We start from the raw sequence: 8939 nt of genomic DNA, 5'->3' as shown, positions 1-8939 counted from the left end.
GCCATTACTAGTTATAAAAAAAATAAAAAAAATTGATATTTTTTTTAAATTTTTTTTGAAAAAAACTTAGTACTGGCGCACCAGCGGACAATGCGCCATTACTAGTTAAAACTAGTAATGGCGCACCCAGACATGGTGCGCCATTAGTAACAAATATTTTTTTATTTTTTATTTTACTTTTTTTTTCAAAACTACTAATGGCGCAAGGCGGATGTGGTGCGCCATTACTATGTCAACTAGTAATGGCGCACTATACAACGGTGCGCCATTAGTAACAAATTTTTTTATGTTTTTTTTCGAAACTACTAGTGGCGCACCAGGCACCAGGTGCACCATTAGTAATATATTACTAATGGCGCACCGAGGCATGGTGCACCATTAGAATATAGTAATGGCGCACCACATGACAGGTGCGCCATTAGTGGCCATTCCATCTATAGCCCTTTTTGTAGTAGTGAGATTCGATCGTCGGTATCCCGATACCTTGTTCAATCTCGTTACCGGCAAGTCTCTTTACTCGTTCTGCAACACATCATCCCGTGATCAACCCCTTGGTCACATTGTGCACATTATGATGATGTCCTACCGAGTGGGCTTAGAGATACCTCTCCGTTACAAGGAGTGACAAATCCCAGTCTCAATTCGTGCCAACCCAACAGACACTTTCGGAGATACCCATAGTGCACCTTTATAGGCACCCAGTTACGTTGTGACGTTTGGTACACCCAAAGCATTCCTACGGTATCCGGGAGTTGCACAATCTCATGGTCTAAGGAAATGATACTTGACATTAGAAAAGCTTTAGCATACGAACTACACGATCTTTGTGCTAGGTTTAGGATTGGGTCTTGTCCATCACATCATTCTCCTAATGATGTGATCCCGTTATCAACGACATCCAATGTCCATGGTCAGGAAACCGTAACCATCTATTGATCAACGAGCTAGTCAACTAGAGGCTTACTAGGGACATGGTGTTGTCTATGTACCCACACATGTATATGAGTTTCCTATCAATACAATTATAGCATGGATAATAAACGATCATCATGAACAAGGAAATATAATAATAATAACTAATTTATTATTGCCTCTAGGGCATATTTTCAACATGAAGGTCATCGCACAACCTGGCACAGTGGCCAGCAAGTCACTTCCTCTGGTTTACCGGACACCCCAAACCAGAAGCGTCGTCCAGAGGTCTCTTGTTCTTTTAATAAATCTTATTCCTTGGCGGGTTGCTTCCGATGCCCAGTTAATCCGTCTGACTCGATTTATCAGGTAACTTCCCATTCATCCTCTGGCGATTCATAAACCACTCAAATTCCTCCCCTCAAGACTGTCCCTGGGTAAGTATAATTATTTTTAGTTTTGCCTTCCTGCGCCGGTTTATCACATTAACCTCTGTTTTGCTATTTTGTAGCGCCAAAGCCCGTCTTAGCTAGAAGGAAAAAAACGAATACTCCCACTGAAGAGTTTGAACCGGAGAGGACCTTAGAAGGTGCTGGTGGAGATGCTGATATTTCCTTGGATGATCCTGTACCACAAGGTCAGGACACTTATGCTGATCCGCCCGAAGTTAACCCAGCTAGTCCTCATGACGATCCATCGAGTCCAACTACTGACCCTCCAAGTCCAGCCGTGGATCCGCCGAACCCAGCCGCTGATTTGCCGAGCCCAGCCAAAGCTACAGACAAACCGGCGAGCCCAAATACAGCAACTAATGATGTTGTGATTACCTGTTTTGGCCACACTTCTCCTAGCAACCCTGTCGCTTTGTCCAAGCATAGTGCCAAAGTGGAATCTGCTGCTGTGGAGAAAGGCAAATGGAAGACTGATTTGACAAGCTATGCCCATATCAGTGCTCAGGAGCTCCATTCCGGATTTCTAAACAGCCTATACACAAGCCGTGACTATGAGACCGGTTTAGTCAACATGATGAAGGAACGCTATGAGGTAACTTCCATTCCAAACTCCTTTTATAAATTATCTTTATACTGTATATCAACTCCACTATAGCCCCCAAGGACCGGTTTATCTTTCCAGGATGAACTGGAACTTTGGATAAACAAGACTTCAACTGTGTAGTCCCCAAGGGCCGGCTTATCTCTGCAAGATGAACCGGGACTTTTTGTTCAAAATTTGTCCTTGTTGAATTCCTTCACCCTTGATTTTTCTGATCAGTTACACATTAGCCCCCAAGTGCCAAGATTAATACTTGTATTGAGCCTTGGGACTTTAAATAGCAGTCAAAAACAGAAGCAATCCACGTTAGCCCCCAAGTGCCAAGTGTATAACTTGTTATATGCTTGGGACTTTGAGAAAATACTAACATCTTCATCATCTGTCTTTTGCAGGCTGAAATGAGCAATAAAGATTCCTAAATTGCCGATCTTCAAGAAAATATCAAGTCCCAGCAAGAAGAAACCTCCAAGGCCAAGGATGAACTGAAGGGCGCTTTAACTGCCATGGAGAAATTAAAGGATGGTTTCAAAAGCAAGCAGGTGGACTGAGAAACCGAGAAGGCTGCTCTGTTAAAGTTGGATGAAGATGCCGAATCAGCTCTTAAACCGGTGGCGGAAGAACTATCTGGGCTAAAGCATCAAGTCAATGCTATGACTTTTGCAATATTTGGTAAGTACACTTCATAAGAACCTTGTTGAAACATCTTTGAAATTGCCGGTTTGACAGCAAATTCTTAAATCGTTGCAGGTGGTAGTGTTGCTCATCTGGGCTCGGATATGCGGATGAAGTTGAAAGCTGCCTACACGTTGATAGAACAACTGTATACCAGCGCTCAACGAGTCATCTGTGCATCCTCATACAATAAACCGGCACCAACCTTGATCAAGGATATGCTAGCCAAATTATTTATGACCCCTGCCTAGATAGAAGAGGTAAAATGATCCACTACAAGAGTTGGCACTTTAATAGCACTGACTCGGACTAAAGCTTGGATTGCGGATCTTGATTCGGCAGATATTGCAAAGGGCTATCCAGGCGAACAAGAAGACGGGTCAGAATTTGATACTGAAGCTCTCAAAGTCTTGACAAAGGAGATGCGCCCTCTGGCAAGCCAATTGGCTGAAGAGGTTGACTTGTCTGTTCATCGCTCCAGCTATGATGCAGAAAACAAACGGGTTGATGCAGCGGTGAAAGAAGCGCAGAATCTTATCCCGCCAATCCGTAAGCACACCTATGCCCCTAATGTTGAACCGTTCAATCTTATAAGCCACGAAGCTATCCTCCAAGCCTTATCCAGGATTGATTGGACCACCATTAACTTCCAGCCACTGGGTGAGGAGGAGGAGGTTGAACCGGTGCAAGGTGATCCGTCAACTTCTCGTCAGCCTAGCGATGAGTCATAATACGACAGCTGGTTGTAGCTTCACAGACTTTAGTTGATGCAACAAACAGTTATTCTTTTTGGGCATAAAAAACGCCTTGTAATAGGCTAGATGAAATACTTTGATCTTGTGCCATCGTGCACTGCTACATGATACTGCAATCCTTTATGATTGTTGCTATGCTTGCTCATATGCCTTTGTACTGTTCATAAAATCTTGCGTTCTGCATTTGGAAAACTTAAATGTGTCCTGGCGGTTTACCGCCGGACGGGTTATGATATCCAATACAAAACCAGAGTTTTTATAACCAAGGCTGTAAAGCAATAATATATCATACCTGTGATATGAACCACATCGTTGGTTTACCAACTTAGGTAGTAAGGGTGATAACCCAAATCTTTGAGTATTGATAACTCCCACCATGTTGTACTGGTGCATAATAAGCCATACCGGGTTATGATAAACTCCGGATGATGATCCTGACGACATGTAGTCAAAGCCAGACCGGGTGTAAGAAACACCGGTTTAAAATTGAATGTGGTCTAACAACTTGTAGCTGAAAGCCAAGCCGGGTTAAGAAACACCGGGTTAATATGACGACTGATAGCCATGTCGGGTCAATAGACGCCGATTCAACATAAAATTTTAACAAAGAACAAATCTTGACAAAGGCAAATAAAACTGTGTAGTCGAGGCTTTTCAAGGGCTGCCAGGCCCAAATTCGAGGCATTTCATCGGCTGCCAGGCTGCTGAGTTAAACCATTTTGCAAAGCCTTTCAAGATGGGCCTCCAACTAACCAATCGTCGTTTTAACTTTGACAAGTTCAAGGTCTATATAAGATTCACTTGTCAAACGTTTGGCGGGTCATGCCAGGATTACCTGGGTAGGAGTGGCTTACTTGATGAAGGCAGGTTAACCCGGGGTTTTAGGTGAATACACCAGGCTTCCAAGCCGTGCTTGATAGCATATTACAGGGGTCCTTTCAAACTCTTTGTTGTAGTGCACAAAGAGCCCCCAAGTAACTTTGTGAGCCGTGCTCAATGGGTGCCTATGTTTGAACTGTGAATAGCAACCAGACTCTCTTTGGCCCCTTGGGTGTGAAGCTCCCAAGCTGTATTATGGCATGATAGCCGGATTAATAGGTAGAACTCCGCTTTGTCAGCTGAAGCCCCCATGTAATCAGAAGATATTGGAAAAAACAGCAGAGACCCTCCTTATAGCAAGGATGTCGGTTTATTATATTGATGATAATATATACATTGTCAAAGTATGTACATAAGAAGAGCCTATGGCTCAGGTGTAGTAAGGCCGAAGATGAGCTATATTCCACGGCCGACGGGTCTCCTCCTCCGATTTGTGTGAGTCTTTGTGCTCTCAAATGTCGATGAGGTAGTATGATCCGTTGTGCAGATTCTTGCTGACCACAAAGGGCCCTTCCCAAGGTGGGGATAACTAGTGCATATCGGTCTGATCCTGGATGAGCCGGAGCACTAAGTCGCCTTCTTGAAAGGTTCTTGTTTTAACCCGGCAGCAATGATAACGCCACAGGTCTTGCTGATAAACTGCCGAACGAGCCAACGCCATGTCCCACTTTTCATCTAACAGGTCCAGTGCTTCTTGACGTGCTTGCTCATTATCCGCTTCAACATAATTGGCAACCCGGGGCGAGTCATGACGAATATCACTTGGGAGAACCGCCTCTGCCCCGTAAACCATGAAGAAAGGTGTATAACCCGTAAACCGATTTGGGGGTGGTGTTTATGGTCCATAACACAGATGGTAATTCCTCCACCCAACAACCCGGCGTCCATTTCAAAGGAACCATAAGCCGGGGCTGATACCCTTCAAGATTTCTGGATTAGCTCTCTCAGCTTGACCATTGGACTGGGGGTGAGCCACGGACGCTACATCAAGCCGGATGTTCTCTCGTTGACAAAATTCCTCCATCTCACCTTTGGAAAGGTTTGTGCCATTATCTGTAATGATGCTGTGTGGAAAACCAAAACGGAAGATCACCTTTTTGATGAATTGAACCGCCGTGGCTGCATCACACTTGCTTACGGGCTCCGCTTCAACCCATTTAGTAAGTTTGTCAACCGCCAGCAATAGGTGGGTCTTCTTATACTTGGATCGCTTAAAAGGCCCTACCATATCAAGCCCCCAAGTAGCAAACGACCAAGTGATTGGAATCATCCGTAGCTCCTGAGCCGAAACATGAGCTCGTTGTGAGAACTTCTGACAAGCATCACACCGCTTTACTAGGTCCTCAGCATCAGCATGAGCCGTTAGCCAATAGAAACCATGACGAAAAGCTTTAGCAACCAAAGATTTTGAACCGGCGTGGTGACTGCAATCTCCTTCATGGATCTCACGCAAAATCTCTTGGCCCTCCTCAGGAGAAACACAATGCTGGAACATGCCTGAAACACTGTAGTGATGTAACTCGCCATTGTGAATAACCATGGACTTTGATCGCCGGACTATCTACCTGGATAGAACTTCATCTTCTGGTAACTCGCCTCGGTTTATATACACCAAATATGGAACCGTACAATCCGGAATTATATGTAAAGCGGCAACCAACTGTGTCTCCGAATCAGGAATAGCTAAGTCCTCCTCTGTAGGTAATTTAACAGATGGGTTATGCAGGATATCTAGAAAGGTATTGGGTGGTACCGGTTTATGTTGAGATCCCAGCCGGCTTAAAGCATCTCCTGTTTCATTCTTGCGCCGATCAATGTGCTCAACCTGATAACCCTTGAAATAACCAGCCACAATATCCACTTCGTGTCGGTAAGCCACCATGAGTGGATCCTTGGAATCCCAAGTACCTGAAACTTGCTGAGCCACTAGATCGGAGTCTCCAAAGCATCATACCCGGCTTAAGTTCATTTCCTTAGCCACTCAAAGACCATGGAGTAAGGCCTCGTACTCAGCTGCATTGTTAGTACAGGGAAACATTAAGCGGAGAACATAATGAATTTTATCACCTCAAGGGGAAGTAAGGACAACTCCAGCCCCCGAGCCCTCCAATTGTCTGGATCCGTCAAAGTGGATAGTCCAGTATGTGCTGTCCAGTTTGTCTGCCAGTGCCTGCAACTCTGTCCAGTCATTGATGAAATCCCCAAGAGCCTGAGACTTGATAGCTGTGCGAGGCATGTATTTCAAACCATGTGGTCCAAGCTCAATAGCCCATTTAGCAACCCGACCAGTTGCCTCCCTGTTCTGGATTATATCCCCCAAAGTAGCGGAACTGACCACTGTGATGGGATGGCATTGAAAGTACTTTTTAAGCTTCTGGCTTGCCATAAAAACCCCATACACCAGCTTCTGCCAATGCGGATATCTTTGCTTTGACTCAATAAGCACTTCGCTGATATAATAAACCGGCCTTTGAATCGGGTACTCCTTTCCAGCTTCCTTGCGCTCCACCACAATAGCGACACTGACAGCCTGGGCATTAGCAGCCACGTATAGCAACAGTGGCTCCTTATCAACCGGAGCAGCAAGGACCGGTGGTTCAGCCAACTGCTTCTTTAAGTCCTCAAACGCCGCATCAGCAGCATCATTCTAGACAAAATTGTATGTCTTCTTCAGCATCTGATATAGAGGGATCGCCTTCTCTCCCAACCTGCTGATAAACCGGCTCAAGGCTGCAATACGATCCGCCAGACGTTGAACGTCATTGATACACGCCGGTTTAGCGAGAGACGTAATAGCTTTAATCTTTTCCGTATTAGCCTCAATGCCCCTGTTAGATACCACAAAACCTAAGAGCTTGCCTGCCTGAACACCAAAGATGCATTTATCTGGATTGAGCATCATCTTATAAACCCGAAGATTGTCAAAGGTCTCCTTGAGGTCATCTATCAATGTCTCCTTTTTCCTGGATTTTACCACGATATCATCCACATAAGCATGAACGTTGCACCCAATCTGTGTATGAGGACAATTCTGCGCACATCACTGATAAGTTGCTTGGGCACTCTTGAGCCCAAAGGGCACAAACAAATAAAAGAAGGCTCCAAAGGGAGTGATGAAAGCCGTCTTCTCCTAGTCCTTAACTGCCATCTTGATCTGATGATATCCAGAATAAGCATCCAAGAAACTCTAACGCTCACAACCCGCCGTAGCATCAATGATTTGATCAATACGAGGGAGGGCAAAGGGATCAGCTAGGCAAGCTTTGTTCAAATCTGTGTAGTCCACGCACATACGCCAAGTGCCGTTTTTGTTAAGAAGCAGCACCAGATTAGCCAACCACTCAGGGTGAAACACCTCCACAATAAACCCTGCTACCAATAGCCGGGCTACCTCTTCACCAATGGCTTTACGCCGCTCTTCGTTAAAGCGGCGAAGAAACTGTTTGACCGGTTTGAACTTCAGATCAATATTAAGAGTGTGCTTAGCGAGTTCCCTCGGTACACCTGGCATGTCAGAAGGTTTCCATGCAAAGATGTCCCAGTTCTCACGGATGAACTCGATGAGCACGCTTTCCTAGTTTGGATCCAAGTTGACGCTGATGCTGAACTACTTGGATGAATCGCCAGGAACAAAGTCAACCAATTTAGTCTCATCAGCCGATTTAAACTTCAAAGCCAGATCATGCTCTATAGTGGGCTTCTTCAGAGAAGTCATATCTGCCGGATCAACATTGTCCTTATAGAACTTCAACTCCTCCGTTGCACAAACTGACTCAGGATAGGCCGCATCACCTTCCTCACACTCTAGAGCAATCTTGCGGTTACCGTGAACCGTGATGGTCCCCTTATAACCCGACATCTTAAGCTACAGATAAACATAACACGGCCTTGCCATGAATTTAGCATAAACCGGCCGTCCAAACAAGGCATGGTACGGACTTTGGATTTTAACAACCTCGAAGGTCACCGTCTCTGACCTTGAATCATGATCATCACCAAAAACCACCTCCAGAGCTATCTTACCGACCGGGTAAGCCGATTTACCAGGCACTACACCATGAAAAACGGTGTTTGACGGTTTAAGATTCTTATCTGTTAACCCCATACGCCGGAAGGTTTCTTAATACAAGATATTGATACTGCTTCCTCCATCCATGAGCACCTTGGTGAACTTATAACCTCCAACCTGTGGCACAACCACCAAAGCTAGATGGCCAGGATTGTCAACCCGGGGCGGATGATCCTCCGGCTCCAAACAATGGGCTGTTCAGACCAACACAGATAATGGGGCACTGCCGGTTCAACAGAATTTACCGCCCTTTTATGAAGCTTCTGATCGCGCTTGCACAGGCTAGTAGTGAAGACATGATACTCTCCTCCATTTAACCGCTTCAGGTTGCTCTGGTAACCCGACTGCTGCTGATTCCCCTGATTATTCTGCTGATTGTGACCACCTTGGTTGTTCTGGTTGCCTTGATTATTCTGAAATCCAGAGTTTGAACCGCCGCCACCGTAACCCGGCCCGTGAAATCCTGGACCTGAACCGCCAGATGGACCCTGATCATACTAGAAGAGATCAGAATTTTTGAACTCCTTCATAATGAAGCAATCCTTCTAGAGGTGCGTGGCCGGAGTCTCCTTCGTCGCGTGCTTTGGGCAGGGCTGGTT

This window comes from Triticum aestivum, chromosome 5B (genome assembly GCF_018294505.1).
Source record: "Triticum aestivum cultivar Chinese Spring chromosome 5B, IWGSC CS RefSeq v2.1, whole genome shotgun sequence".
NCBI classification, from domain to species: Eukaryota; Viridiplantae; Streptophyta; class Magnoliopsida; order Poales; family Poaceae; genus Triticum; species Triticum aestivum.
The sequence above is the reverse complement of the archived record's forward strand: the minus strand, read 5'-3'. Positions refer to the sequence as shown.